Below are 15,161 nucleotides of genomic sequence, written 5' to 3'. Positions count from 1 at the left end.
TGCCTAAAGCATCCACATTTTTTCTAAGTCCTCCAGCTCTTCACATTCTCTACTCCTGCCCTTGACCGTTATGAGCATCACGGGCGGCTCTAAAATCCCATAGCAGATATTATGTTTCTGAAAACAGGAAGAAACTGTTTCTGCTTCCATTTAGTGTCCTGATGGAATTCTGCCAACAAGAAGATTTGGTGGTTCTCAAACTGATGATGACCATGTTTCATCACCATCGTGCTTGTTGGTTCCAAAGGAGGCATGCCAAGATAGGTCAAGGTATAAGTGGAGAGGCACAAGATATGATTGTGTGTGCTGTCTGTATTTCCAGTTGTTGAACAAACAACAGTCCCAGGAGTCATGGTACGAAGGTGCTAAGAAATGCAATCATGTTGGTTCCTTCAATTTTTTCCGGATGCCTGCTCTTGTCTACCAAATCTGTTAGCTTGCATTTCAGAGATCAAATCTCAGATGACCGTTTTGGAAGCCCATCTAGCCATGTGTCCACGTTTCTCATCCTATTTTCAGCATCAGATAGTCTACTGTGGAAGGAAGCGATTTCAGACCACAAGGATTGCACATCCAAAGCTGTTTCAAAACTGCCTCCTTTATAGAGCCCAGGTAAGTTTTACTGTCTAATAATTCTTGGATTAGCGTGTTTCTGGCTTTTGAACAGATGGGTGTTACTTCATTCGATGTGTTTGTCATAATTGCTTCAGTGTGAGTCTTGGAGCTGGGACCAGCCTCAAAGAATAGCAACTGATGTGGGGACCTCTGTTTAGACATGAGCAGAGGTGTGACCATGGAATTGTCAAGTTGCCAACGTGTGGAGGGATGGCAAGTGACAAGAATAATCCCCACAAGAAGACACAGTCCAGATGATCTGCTCAGCATGGTGAATGCCGGTATTGACATGGGTGGAAGTAGCACGCAGATTAAAGAAGAAGAAAGAGGTCTAAACAATCCATCTCATAAATCTCTGCAGGCCATGGATTGAATAACCATAAGTGGCAGAGGTAAAGAAGTGTCCCTTATCCACAGTGGTCTTCAATTGTTAGGGCTCTCCTGTCTGTTTATTGATTTGTTGCCAGCTAGTCTACTGGGGATGAGATAAAACAGGGATTGCACTGTGAAAAAAATTGCCACCAGTGGATACTGAAAAGGTAGTCCTACATCTATGCCCTAGATAAGACGAGAGACTAAGGCCCTAATTACAACCCTGGTGGTAAAGTCCGCTGACTGCTGTGCTGATGGCCACCAACATACTGTGTCCGTGGCAGAAATCCACTACGGGTATTATGACCTACACTGAGAAATCCTCCACGATACAGACACCCACACAAGTCTGCCACACCAAAGGTCCGTGATAGATTGGCTGTACCAAAACCCACACCGTTACGCCAACAGGAATACGCCCACACTATCATGACCCACGAATCAACGCAGCGGTCATTCAACCGCGGTAAACCATTGGCGGTACACACCGCTGCACTCAAAATACACACACACTTAAAAAACTACACCACATTGGACAATTAAAACTACACACACCTGACACACATACACACACCACACCCACACACCCAATCCAATATAAAACACACACCCACATTACCCACAACCCCTTACAACGAAAAAGTTTGAAGAAGCAGAGAGAAAGAAAAGCAAAGACCTCACTAGCATCCGGAGACACACAACACCATCACTCATACACTATCCACGCACAAAACACCACACACCCCAAAACATCACCCCACACATCACATCACAAATCACTTCACACATCACTCACACCACATCATGGCACCTCAAAGACACCCTAGGTTTTCTGAGGAGGAGCTCAGGGTCATGGTGGAGGAAATCATCTGGGAAGAGCCACAACTATTCGGATCACAGTTGCAGCAGACATCCATTGCTAGGAAGATGGAGCTATGACGGCGAATTGTCGACAGGGTCAACGCAGTGAAACACCATCCAAGAACACGGGATGACATCAGGAAGAGGTGGAACGACCTACGGGGGAAGGTACGTTCCGTGGTATCCAGACACCAGGTAGCCGTACAGAGGACTGGCAGTGGACCCCCACCTCCTCCCCCACAACTAACAACATGGGAATTGAAAGTCTCAGCAATTATGCATCCTGAGGGCCTCGCAGGAGTAGCAGGAGGACTGGACTCTGGTAAGTCAAATCTTTACTACTATATCCCCCACCCTACCTGCATGCCACCACAAACTCCTACCCCTACCCTCACACCAATCACTCCACCACCTCACATATACCCCACTACCACAACCCACCCATCCCAATACCAAGCTCTGCATGTTACACCAATGCATGGACAGCCATAACAGAACTGCATGGACACCCATCACCAAAGCATGTCTAAGGGAGAGACTCACCCAGGGCACACAATCACCACTCACACAAGGGCCAAGGCGATATTGCAAGCTGAGTAATAGAGGGAAACACACCCATTGCACAAGATGGCACACACAGATAAAATAACAATGCATTTACACCCCAACAGGACCCCTACCCAACGTCACCGGACAGGAGGTGCCAGCCATATCCAGTCCCCGCACAGAAGAGGCCCACATTGACAACAGCAGCTCTGCACGCCTGGATCAAGATGACCAGCCCAGCCCATCAGGGACCTCTGGACAGTCGGTTCCCCTGCCACAGTCCCAACCCACCACAGAACCTCCCCCCTCACGAAACACCACCACAGCACCCACCCAGCAGGCCCATGCCACTGTCCCCAGGACACGTCAATCAGCAGTGTGTCCACCACTACAGGGCCCCAGGCAAACCCACTAACCCATGCAAATCAGGGACCTGGGGTCAGTGGCGGTGGGCACATGGTTCAGGGGACAGAGGCACAGGACAACTGGGAAGCTTGGAAGACTGCTGTGTGACAGTCCCAGGGAACCCACTCTCCACGAGGCACTCTCAAACATAATGGGAGCTGACCACCATTCCCAGGAGACCATGGGCACGGTACTGGCCAAGTTTCAGGAGACCCAGCGGCTGCATGAGGGACAGTACCTGGGGATCAGGGAGGTGCTTGAAGTCCATTAACACCACCCTGGTCACCATTTCAGGGGTGCTAGCAGACATGGCCAACACCATGAGGGAGACAGTGGCATACCACCGGGCCCCTGACACCAGCCCAAGCGATGAACAGCCTTCCACGTCTGCCGGCGCTAGTGGACAGGAGGTCCCACCACAGGACCAACAGGCCACCAGCACCCCACCCCCTGCAGAAGGAGAACCACCCCACAAAAGGTCCCTGCGATCCAGGCAGAAGACACAGAACATTGCCAAGACCCCCGTCAGGAAAAAAGACTCTCCTGATTGTCACCCTTCTGTCCCACTCTGTCACCCTGTCCACCTTAAACTGTCATTACTCCCCTTCCTATGCCCCACTGGACAATGCACCTGTGATACCAACAGACTGGACTCTACTATGGACCTTCCTCCACCATCACCCCAGCCCCTTCCACATATCCCTATACACATTAGCCCATAAATGAACACCTTTGAATCACAAACCAATCTGAAGTCAGTCTGTACTTTCACAAATGTATAATTACGTCATCCACAAATATCAATGTAAATGTTCTTTTGCTCATACCACTGTATGACAGTTGTTGGGCAGCAGTAAATATAGCAGAAGGCAGAATGAGGTACCCAGATCTGTGAAATGGAAAGCCAAAGTGAACTGTCAGTGTCCATAGACAGAGGTTAAAAGGCTGACTTATACAATGTCCTACAGTAGTCAGATATGAGTTGAGCTGTGCCAGTCTCTTACCTGAGTGTCACTGGAAGTACTGCATGATGATTTTGGTTCAGTTGTCAATATCTTCTTCCTCTGCCTGCTCTTCCTCACTGTCCACAGGCTCCACAGCTGCCACAAGACCATCATCAGGCCCATCCTCCTGCAGAAAACTCACCTGGCGTCGCTATGCCAGGTTGTGCAACATGCAGCATGCCACGATTATCTAACACACCTTCTTCGGTGAGTAGTATAGGGAGCCACTTGTTAGATGGAGGCACCGGAATCTGGCCTTCAGTAGGCCGAACGTCCTCTCAATAATACACCTAGTTCTCCCATGTGTCTCATTGTAGCGTTCCTCTGCCCTTGTCCTGGCATTCCTCACTGGGGTCAGTAGCTACGAGAGGCTGGGGTAACCAGAGTCACCTGCAAATGTTGAGGGATATCTGTTAGACACACACTAACCCTTAGTGGCTACCCCATTCCCAGACACCAATTCATACTGTGTGTGGACCTTGGGCTCACCTATTAGCCACACCCGGTGCTCGTGGAGTTGGCCCATCACATAAGGGATACTGCTATTCCTCAAAATGTAAGCGTCATGTACAGAGCCAGGATACTTGGCATTCACATGAGAGATGTACATCAAGACACCATCTACACATTCATAGAATGGTAGCTTTTTTGATTTCTCTACACCTGTTCATTTCTGCGGAGGGGACAATTGCCACAATGACACCAATGATGTTGGGGATATGTCCCAGGGCATAAAAGTCAGCTTTCACTGTGGGCAAATCCTCCACCTGGGGGAAAACGATGTCGCTGCACATGTGTTTCAGCAGCTGACAACACTCTGGTCAACACGTTAGAAAACATTGGCTGAGACATCCCAGATGCCATGGCCACTGTAGTTTGAAAGGAGCCACTTGCCAGGAAATGGAGCACTGACAGGACCTGCACTAGAGAGGGAATTCTGTGGGATGGCGGGTAGCTGACATCAGGTCTGGCTCCAATTTGGAACACAGTTCTTGGAATGTGGAACGATCAAGTCTGTAGGTGATAATGATGTGTCTGTCTTCCATTGTCGACAGGTCCACCAGGGGTCTGTACACCGGAGGATGACACCATCTCATCATCTAACCCAGCGGATGTGCCCTATGGAGGAGAACGGTGAGCAGAGGGTCATGCACCACATAGGTTGCACAAGTGTTTTTGCCATAATGTGAGTAAATCCGTGTGTGGCGTTGTTTGTCCGTATTTCTGTCATAATGTGCTGTGACGCAGTTAGGTGCCATGCCATTTGCCCCCCTGAAATGGTGGCTGCCTGACCTGTAAGGAGAGACAAGGGGAAATAAGGTAACTGCGCTGGCGTTGTGCAGCGTCGCGGTAGGCGGTCAAAGACCGCCGCACAATTTAGTATTGGTTATCATTGGGCCCTATGGGTTCCAGGGGCCAATGACGATGTACGCCTGCGGTGATGGTACGCACCGCCGCGGACGTGACTGACATTTTCTTTCTGTTCACTCACTTGATACCTGACCTTCAAAAAAAGATTACCTATATTGCAAGTGCTGCTATGACCTCAATCTGGAAGTGACAATGGCTCATGTGTCTGGGGAAAGGGCCCCTGCCTTCACCGCAGGGGAGTTGGACAAACTGGTGGATGGAATCCTCCCCCAGTACACACTACTCTACAGTCCTCCATACAAACAGGTGAGTACACTGTGAGCATGATGCGTGGGCAATGCATGTTTGGAGTGGTGTGGATGGATGGGTAGGTCCCTTTGCGAGGCAGGTTCTGAGGCACTCCAACCCCAATAGTGTTAGTCGGCATCTACAACTATTCAGGCTACTGTGGGTTCCAGGTGTCCAGCAAATGGTATTAGGCATAGACCCCCATGGGCAGGTGATTTTCCTACTAACTGCTAGTGCATGGCCTACTGCATAGGGCTGCTCCCTGTGTGTTGTGTCCGCCAACGGTAGTGGTGTTGCTGGCATTGACCATGTGTCTCCTCTGTCTTTGCCCCCCTTCTTGTTTTGTCACCCTGTCCTTGTGTGCATTAGCATCATCTGGCAGAGGACCAGAGGCACCGGAGACGGATGGAGCTGCATCCCACATAGCCCATGAGGGTGAATCTACAGAGTCTGAAGGCACCAGTGGGACGGAGGGCGAGGGAAGCTCCACGACGGGGACAGGAGGGGACACCAGCGACAGCGACTCCTCTTCTGATGGGAGCTCTCTTGCGGTGGCGGGCACCTCTGTGCCCACCGCAACAACAGGTACAGCCGCCACCCACTCTACCAGCACCGCCCTCCCATCAGCCCCTCAGTGTGTTTTCCATGCCCGCTCACCCATGAGGGTGGGCATCTCCTTCGCCCCAAGCACCTCAGGCCCTGCCCCAGTCAGCCCTGCTGCCCTCAGTGAGGAGGCTATTGACCTCCTGAGATCCCTCACTGTTGGGCAATTAACCATTCTGAATGCTATACAGGGTGTCGAGAGGCATTTGCAGCAAACAAATGCATACCTGGAGGGCATTCATTCTGGCGTGGCGGCCCAAAAGAGAGCATTTCAGGCTCTGGCCTCTGCACTGATGGCAGCCATTGTCCCTGTGTCCAGCCTCCCCCCTCCAACTTCCACTACCCAGACCGAATTCCCTCTACCTCAGCCCATCCCAAGCACACCATCAGACCAGCATGTACACACATCAACACACAAAAGTGGCTCAGGAAAACGGAAACACCACACATCCCACAGGCACTCACACAAGCACCATATCCATGCAGACAAACCAACATCCACTGCCTCCACTGTGTCCCCCTCCTCCACGTCCACCTCCCTCCCAGTCTCGTCTCCACTCACACCTGTATGCACTAAATCCTCAGCCACTCCATCACCAGCACGCCCGGTCACTACACACCGCTCACGTGCAATCACCACCCCCACTACCATTCACACGTCCCGTTTCCTCTCCCAGTGAGTCTATGAGCCCTCCTCCCAAAGTACACAAACACAGGCACACACCCACTCAACAGCCATCCACCTCACAACAGCCTCCAACCCATGCACCTTCACCCAAACTCAGCAGACGTACACCTCCTACAACCACTATCTCTTCCTCCACTCCCAAACCCCCTCCATCTTCCCGTCCCATTGTGTCAAAAAAACTTTTCCTAGCTATCTTGAACTCTTCCCTACTCCTCTCCCCCCCCCCGGTCCTTCCCCTAGGGCCAGGATGTCTAGATCCCAGCCCAGCACCTCAGCCACCAATACTGTATCCGCTGTGTTCCCTACTACTCCAGTATGGTCAAAGGGGGCACCCATGAGAGCTGCCAGTGTGCCACCAACAGAGAAGAAGGATCACCCTACTCCACCACCTGCAAAGCTCAAAAAGGGACCGGCTTCCAGCAGGGGACAATCACACCACCCACCCAGCAAGGCCTCGCACAAACACTGAGTGGACAGTGCCAAGGTCCCTGCAGCGATGGGGCCAAGAGCCAAAGGGCACATCACCTCTAGGCACAATGTCACCTGGTGAGGGGCTGGTGACCACCAAATCATCAGGGATGGCAGCCACATACACCACAGTCACCACCGCCGCTCCGACCGCCACCTGCACCGCCAACTGCACCGCCACTGCCACAACGTCAGTCTGCAACATCCCCCCAAGGATCAGCCATCCGAGGCTGCCGGAGACGGTATGGTGTCTCCATCCCCTGCAACAGTCACTTGCGTCTCCGCCGCAGCCACTGCTGCCTGCACCACCATCAGCACCGCCACGTGCACAGCTGATGCCACTCAGTCGGATGTCAGCCCCATCCCCAGTGTGCAGCCGTCAGCACTCTGGGCACAAAGCCCCCTCCAGAACCAGTGGAGAAAAGCATCCACTTACACGGTCCTTGGCAGGTGCCTGTTTTTTTTTTACCTGATGCCCCTACAGTGTTCTCTCCATTTTGAGGCAGGTGTCATGTGTGGGCTTTGCCCATGCTTTTTGGGACCACTGATCCCCATACATTTCATGGGACAGTGTGTGGACTTGTGGACTTGCTGTAAATATTTGTGTATACTGATTATTTGCTGTTCTCTTGGTCTATCTGATTGTTCGTATATTACAATAGTTAAACTCATTTTGTTTTGTCCTTGCGTTCTTCCAGGGGGTGACGGGGTGTATCTGTGATGTTTTTAGAAATGTGTGTGTGAGTGTGCTGTTGTGGGTGGGGGGGTGAGATTGTTGCATTTTGCGTGTGTGTGTCACTCTCTTTTCCCTCCTCCCCTCCCCTGTGTGCTAGGTGCAGTACTAACCGTCGTCGTCGCCAACGCCATCTTCTTTCCACTTCGTGGTGTATTAATAGATACAGCAAAATGGGCAGGACCTGTAACTCGGGCTCCATGGCGTCCTGGTTCTTCGCTGGAATGTCAAGAGGTGAGTGGTTTCCCTTCTGTGTACTGTTTCCGCCGTGCTTTTGATGGCGCTGGTACCACCCCGGAAAATCTGGCAGATTAGTGCCTTGTAATAGTGTGGGTGGTACATTGTGTTCCGCCTGTCTGTTGGCGGTGACCGCCGCTGTGTTTGTTGCTACCGCCGTGGCGGTCGGAGTGTTAAAGTGTCTGTCTGTGTTGGCAGTTTCCGCCATGGTCGTGATTCCATTTTTTGAACCGCCAGCCTGTTAGCGGTATTACCGCCACTTTATCACTGACCGCCAGGGTTGTAATGAGGGCCTAAGTGCACCTAGTGAAGATGACCACCATTGTTACTGGAAAGGGCTGCCCTTGTCTGCCACAGTATGGAGAGGAGGAGATATATCAGTTAAGATGACCACCTCCAGTCTTAACAAAATAGGTCTTATATCATTTACCATGGCCCTGAACGTCTCCGGTACCTTGCCTTGTGGAGGACCACGGCAAGGGCTGTATGGAGCTTAGCAGGCATCTGTGTGGGAGAACACTCCTCCCGTATTGCTCACTGCCAATGCTGTCCTCGGGTGGGTGCGTTTCCCACGGGACAACCTCTTCTAAATCCCGGAGCTCTGCACCAGTGTGTGTGGTCCTTGGTTCTGAATAAAAGGTGGTGGACAACACCAGATGTCGCTGGTCTATGGATGCCAATACTGCAGAATGTTTACTGCATTCTATGAGTACAGGATGTTAGAAAGATTTCACCCTTTGTTTAATTCCATCAGTTAAAAGCTGCCAGAATTCATCAAGAAATATATATGAATTTTAGTGTAGGAAGCACCAAACTTCACATATTTATTCACAAATAGTCGAAATATGTGATAGTTATCACCTAGGTGACCTGGATTCATTTTCACAAGGCCCTAAATCTATACTTACCTATATAATATTTTGGTAGTTAATATTGTGGCCACTGCATTTTTAGGACAACGTTTCTGTGCTCCAAATCTTGAAAGATAACAGGTCATACAAAGTGCACACTCCAGTAACTTAAAAATGACGGCACATACAGTACACATTCATCCCCAAAGCCAAGCCATCATTATTTATACATTTCACATGAGATTGCACACAAATCTAACTAGTGCATTAACCACCTCAATTATTATACCTTTATAATACTGATAATATATGATTGAGATTTACAAGATACAGACATGTTCAGCAGATGCCACTCCCTTTAGACCATCAGAAAACGCAATCTGTTTATGATAGGAATGTAAATCAGTGTAGCGTAACTTGCACCTTTTGCCCAGTAGCTAATTTCATGTAGAAAAAGTATTTGTATAATGCAGATATGCTTCTGATTTATCATTAATTCGTCGGCTGGCTATAATTCACTCTACTCACTTGCCCCACATAACTATGATCATTTTCATAACACATATAAAGGTGCAATATTGCTTTCCAATGCATTTTGTCCGCTTCTCCCCCACGCTTAAAATTAAAGCTTGATTAATGTTGCGACAATCCCTAATCTGCTATTCACATATAATCTAATGTGATTGCCATTTTTGGCCTACTGGGCGAAAGGGTTGCACACAGTGCCTCAAACATTTATTCAAGCATTTCTCACATCACTTTTAGTTTTTTTGCTGTACGCCCTCTAAGCTTGTGAGTATGCCCAAACTCAGTGTTGGAAATGGGGTCTCTAGTTGGCAGAGGTATACACCCTTGTCCAAGTAGGGACCACAATCCTAGTCAGGGTAATTCACGCACAATCCAAATTATCCTGTGCCCCACTCTCTGGTAGCTTGACACTGAGCTGAAGGCAATGTGTAAAGTATTTTTGCAATAAATCATACAGTAACACATTGAAAACACTACATAAATACACCACACAGGTTTAGAAAAATATATGATATTTACCTGGTTAAATTAAGGTAAAAATTATAAAGATCCAATAAGCACAAGTTGAGATATCACTTTAGCAAATTTAAAAAGAGTCTTAAATCTTAAAAGTCATCCTGCATGTGCGATGTTTGGATCTTTGTGGCACCGAGGGACAATGGGGGAAAATCCTGGGTGTGCGGGATGAAGTCACAGGCGCTGCGTTGATCCGGTATAATGATGTGTCAAATTTTCTGTTGCACAACAACAACCTGGGAATTGGCTGCATCATTCTGTGCCGGCTGTGTGTCAATCCGGTAGGGATGTGCATCGAATTTCCGGTCGCAAGGCATGAGCTGCATCGAATCTTCACTTGGGAAGTCAGGCTGCGTCATTCCAGCTCAGCTGTGCGGCAATTTCTTGGTTGTCAAATGGCTGTGCGTCGTTTCTGACATGCTGTGCATTAATTTTCAGCACACAAGGAGTTTCCTGAAGAGATGAAGTCTTTATGGTCTGAGACTTCAGAAAACAGGAGGCAAGCTCAATCCAAGCCCCTGGAGAGCACTTCTAAGCAAAGTCAGAGGGCACCTGGGCAACAGCAGGGCAGCAGTCTTCCTCAGCAAAGCAATCCAGATGAATCCTTTGGGCAGCCAGGCAGTTCCTCTTGACAGGTTGCAGGTTCAGGTCCTGAAGTGTCTTCATTGATGGGGTCGGGGACCCAGTTTATATACCCAAAAATGTATTTGAAGTGGGGGAGCCTTCAAAGAGTGGTTTTGAAGTGCACAAGTTCCCCTTTCAGTACAGGTCTGTCTGCCAAGGTCCCAGTAGGGGGTTTGGCAGTCCATTGTGTGAGGGCAGGCCACTAGGCTTTGAAATGTAAGTGCCAGGCCCTCCACCCTTCCAGCCCGGGAATACCAATTCAGTATGCAGATGAGTTCAAGGGTTACAGGGTATCCTGTGTTTGTGGTTGTCTGGGTGAAATGCACAAAGAAGCTCTCAACCAGCCCAGCCCAGACATTGATTGGAGACAGGCTGTTAGGCACAGATGGATTTTTAATACAGAGAAATGCTCACTTTCTAAAAGTGGCATTTCTGAAATAGTAATGTAAAATCCAACCTTACCAATAAGTAGGATTTTCTATTACCATTCTGGCCATACTAAATGTGACCTGGTTACCCCTTTCTGATCAGAATCTACCACTCAAACAGTATATGAAGGTAGTCCTAATGCTATCCTATGAAAGGAACAGGCCTCACAGTAGTGGAAAACAAATTAAGAGTGTTCCACCAACAGGACATATAGAACACACATGTACATGTCCTACCTTTTACCGGCATAGCACCCTGACCTATGAGTCACCTAGGGCCTACCTTAGGGGTGACATATATGTAGAAAAAAGTGAGTTTAAGGCTTGGCGAGTACTTTTAAATGCCAAGTCAAAGTGGCAATGAAACTGCACACAGGCCTTGCAACGGCAGGCCGGAGACATGGTTAAGGGGCAACTTATGTGGGTGGCATAACCAGTGCTGCAGGCCCACTAGTAGCATTCAATTTACAGGCCCTCTGCACATGTAGTGCACTTTACTAGGGACTTTCCATCCAGTCAAATATGCCAATTTGGAATGAACCAATGTTACAATGTTTAAGGGAGAGAGCATATGCAGTTTAGCACTAGTTAGCAGTGATAAAGTGTGCAGAGTCCTAAAACCAACAAAAACAGTGTCAGAAAAGTGGAGGGAGGCAGGCAAAAAGTTTAGGGATGACCACCCTAAGGCTGTCACGTCTAACATGCGGATTCTGGGTTCATTATGACATCACTTTAGCTGCACCATCATTCATGAGGCTCATTATGACATCACTGCAGCTGCACCTCATTGGTGAGGTCCAACTGGTCTAAAACCAACCTGGGGTCGTTTCTGTTACCATCTGGCAGGGACCAGTCCTCATAGGTCAGGCTAGACTCTTTCTATAGGAGCAAGAACAAGATTAATTTGCACATAGCTGGTGTCTTTTTAACGTGTCACAGTGGGCTAAATTGGTGAACTGTAATGCTTCCCCGACAAAAAAGCCAGAATGTTGCTCAACTAACACTAACAGAGCAAAGATTGATTGGTGATGCGTTTGTGAAGCAAAGCGCCAAAATGCATCACTATGCATAGTACAGTGTCATATCCAAACTTACATTCAATGTTACCTGTAGATTATATGTCTCCATTACGAAGGCAGCACTAGCAATGTTAAGTAGATGTGCGCCAAGATGAAAGATTAGTGCCTTCATTACGACAACGGTGGTACTGACCACCTACCGCCGCAGTGACGGCCTCCAAAATACCATTGCTGCGGCTACCTGCTGTCTGCCATAGTATGACCGTAGCCGGAATTCCACCAGAAGGGTGGCAGAATTCCGGCTGTGGCCATGGCGGCAGATGGCGGTAAGGTAGCGCTGCTGCCAGCAGCAGCGCCACGCCGGTAGATTGCCACAGACCGTATCATGGCACATGATACGGCCTGGCGGTGTTCTGCTGGCGGATGCTGCTGCTGGCAGCAGGGCCCCATCCCATCTCCTGCCGAAGGACCCCCTGAAATCAGGTAAGTCTGGTGCTCCGACAGAGGAGGGGGTGGGAGAGCTGTGTGTGTGGGGGTGTGGGTATATGTGCGTGTGTGCATGCAGGTATGTGTCGTGTGGAATGTGTGTGTGCATGCAACGTTGTGAGTGTACTGTGTATGTTGTGTTGTGTGAATGCGTGGGTGCCTCTATGTGTGTAAGTGGGTGTGGATGTGTGTGTGAATGGATGTATGCATGTGTGGGTGAATGTGGGTATGAGTGTGTGCATGCATGTGTATGATGGTGTGTGAATGTGTGTGTATGTCGTGGGAGGTCTGGATTGGGAAGGTGGGGGAGGACACTGGGGAGACGGAGGGGGGCAGGGGAGACCCCTATCAGTGACAGGGAAGGGATTCCATGTCACTGATAGGGCCTACCACCATGTTTTTCATGGCGGTAAGGAAGCCATGATAACCATGGCGCTAGGCGGGGTCATAATCCCGCGGGTGGGACAGTGACGGCAACCTGGCTGGAGACTGAAGTCTCCAGTACAGCAGCTATTACCGTCCTGGTGGACGGAGTCGTACATTGGTGGTTTGGCTTGAGCCATAGCGCCAATGTCATATTTTGGGGAAAGGTACCACCAGCCTGTTGGCAGTACTTTTCTCCAAAATACTGCCGTCAGCCAGGGTCGTAATGAGGACCTATATTTTAAATTGTGATGTCAAAGATATTAGAAAAATCGTATTTCGCATTTGAACATCAGTAGAAATTATGATTTTTGCTTTTAGTAAACTCCTATGCAACAGATAGTTTCGGGAAAACCTCAAATAACTATGAGTATTGTTTAAAAATATCACTTGGTTAAGCGACTGGAGTGGAAAAAAGCGGCATATCAAATCCATAATTTATTTTACTACTAATCTAACCCTACATGTAACGTGCTGTCAGCTGTTTCTGTGGCCTTGGTGGATGTAACCCAATCTACTCCAGTCTTTCCAAAGAATTACAGTCGTTCAGCAGGAAGGTTATGCTGGACAGAATCAGGTCAGTCTGGTCTGACCTGACCTCGATAATTTTTTCAGCTCTGGATTGTGAACAGCTGGCAACCTCAAAATGACAAACAGCCTCCCAAAGGAAGGTATAATGCCACATAAATTCCTGCACTCAGAAATTGCTCTTAATTAGTTGCCCTGCTGGCACTCGACCTACCCCATTGAAAACATTTATTCTCACGCTGCTCCAGCCTTCTCTCAAGTGAAAGTGCAATCTGCTGTATGTAACCTCTGTAAAGAGCAAACAGTTCTCAACTTTGCTCTATGCCATTTACTCTGCTTTCGTTATTTATATTACGAACCACTGGTTGCAATGTACAGAGCTGATTAGCAAGAAAGGTAAACCCAAACTACCATTATTTACCGTGTAATACTAGTTTAAGGAAATTTAGATTTGCACGCAAACAAGACTGCACTTGAATCGGGAGTCTGCGCAGTCCAGTATTTAAAGGACATAGCAAGTACTGCATATGCTACTTATGATTTGCGTCTACCCTAAGATGTAACCTGACGCCTTGCATTGCACAGCATCTTTCACACCAAATGTTTAAATTCCAACACCGTTCATTTACCTTTGATACAATGAAGCTCATAAGCAGAATTTGACTCTGCGGAATTTGGCAGAGACGCATAAAACTCTGCAGAGTTCCATTAATGGGAGGAAATGCACGTAGCACTGCAATTTAGCACCAGGAGCTCCTTCCAGGTTGAAAAATGAGCGCGAAAGGCGCCACGTGGCGCTCAAGCATAGGGCAATTTTGTTTCATCCAGCCTGCTCCTGCCTTATTTTTCCTTCTGTTTTTCCTGCTCCCCTCATTTCTCCACCCATCCAATCCAATCCACCCCATTTCTCAATGTAGAAATCCTACCTTTTCTTTATATATTCCTATCTGAATTTCCCTTGTGTTCATTTGTGTGTTTTTTAAATTATTCTTTTCCAACTTACCTTCCTATCCCAGTCCCTCCTTGCTATGGCCAAAACAGACAGCAATGCAGCTGCTACTGTGACAGTGCCCACGGCAGCACCATCCACCACCTGCATCCCCTGTGAACAATGCAAAACGCAGGGGGTGCAGCCTTGCCCTATCTTTGGTGATTCAGAGGTGGCCACAGTTGTGTTCTGGATGCAGCACCACCTCCCCCACATGTTTATAGTTCAGGATCGACTCTTCCTATAGGACCAAGAACAAGATTCAAGATTCATTTAAATATTGCTTGTGTTTTTTTAACATGTCGCAGTGGGATAAATTGGCATATATATGCAGATGTATTGCAGGAGTGAGAGGATCCTGCGAGTCCTCTGAGATCTAGCGATCTGATTGGCTGAATGTTGGAATGTTAGAAATGAAATGGCGGCTAATACAGTTTACTTCGAAAAATTGGAAGTTAAAAATCTTTATAAGGAGAGGCCGGAGAGGTACATCCTGTCCCCATTGATTCTTGCAGGAGTTCTCTAAGGGATAGCTACTGTGATAAAAAAATAATGTGTATTGTTTAAACTCATTTTTAT

This window comes from Pleurodeles waltl, chromosome 3_1, assembly GCF_031143425.1.
Source record: "Pleurodeles waltl isolate 20211129_DDA chromosome 3_1, aPleWal1.hap1.20221129, whole genome shotgun sequence".
NCBI lineage: Eukaryota > Metazoa > Chordata > Amphibia > Caudata > Salamandridae > Pleurodeles > Pleurodeles waltl.
This window is presented reverse-complemented; position numbering follows the sequence as displayed.